Genomic DNA, 1161 nt, shown 5'->3' on the forward strand with positions numbered 1-1161 from the left:
TCGGGGTTTGCAGCAGCCCGACGCCCGTGCTCAACCTTGGACCCGGGGCGGGGGACCCCGACGGCACACCACAACCACAACGGGCTTGCTAGTGTGCCTAGGGGATGGCAAGGCATCGTGCATCTTGCTGGCATTGCGCCCAGCAAGCCTTTGGGCAACTCGAGTTTTGGCAGCACGACACCCCTCCCCCTATAATAGGCTGCCGAGCCATTACCAAAGTGCCACGGGTAGACATCCTTTTCCGTGAGGAGACATACTCGAGGAAACTGCTCTAGAGGTCGAATTTTGACGCCGTTTTTTGCGACAATCTCTAGAAAAATAAGATCTTTCCATCCACCAAATTTGGTGAATTTACACCGTGTGGATTTTTTTTGCCGATTTTTTTCCCACCCGAAAAGCAGGAAATTCAAAAAAAATGAAAAACGGAGCAAAAGTGCGATTTTTGACCTGGATTTTTTTGTGCAGCCTTTAAATAATATTACCAAGGTTCCATCAAAATTTCAGGAGAATTGCACGAGCCAATTGTGAGATATGAAAATTTGGCCCCTCCGTTGCAACGGCCGTGCACCGGCCGGTGCCTCCGTTGCAACGCTCCCAGCCAACAATGCACCAAACCCAGCCTCCGTTGCAACGCTCCCAGCCAACGATGCATCGCGCCCAGCATGCGTTGCAACGCGCCCAGCGTCCGTTGCAAGCCGCCCTGCCTCCGTTGCAACGGCCGCGGCCAACGTTGCACCGCGCCTGCCTCCGGTGCAACGGCCACGGCCAACGTTGCACCGCGCCCTGCCTCCGTTGCAACGACCCCAGCCAACGTTGCAACGCGCCCTGCCTCCGTTGCAACGGACCCCAGCATCCGTTGCACCGCGCCAGCATCCGTTGCAACAGCCCCCAGCCAACGTTGCAACGCGACCTGCCTCCGTTGCAACGGCCACGGCCAACGTTGCAACGCGCCCTGCCTCCGTTGCAACGGACCCCAGCATCCGTTGCACCGCGCCAGCATCCGTTGCAACGGCCCCCAGCCAACGTAGCAACGCGACCTGCCTCCGTTGCAACGGCCACGGCCAACGTTGCAACGCGCCCTGCCTCCGTTGCAACGGACCCCAGCATCCGTTGCACCGCGTCCAGCATCCGTTGCAACGGCCCCCGGCCAACGCTGCAACG

The sequence above is a fragment of the Arachis stenosperma genome, chromosome 5 (genome assembly GCF_014773155.1).
Source record: "Arachis stenosperma cultivar V10309 chromosome 5, arast.V10309.gnm1.PFL2, whole genome shotgun sequence".
NCBI classification, from domain to species: domain Eukaryota; kingdom Viridiplantae; phylum Streptophyta; class Magnoliopsida; order Fabales; family Fabaceae; genus Arachis; species Arachis stenosperma.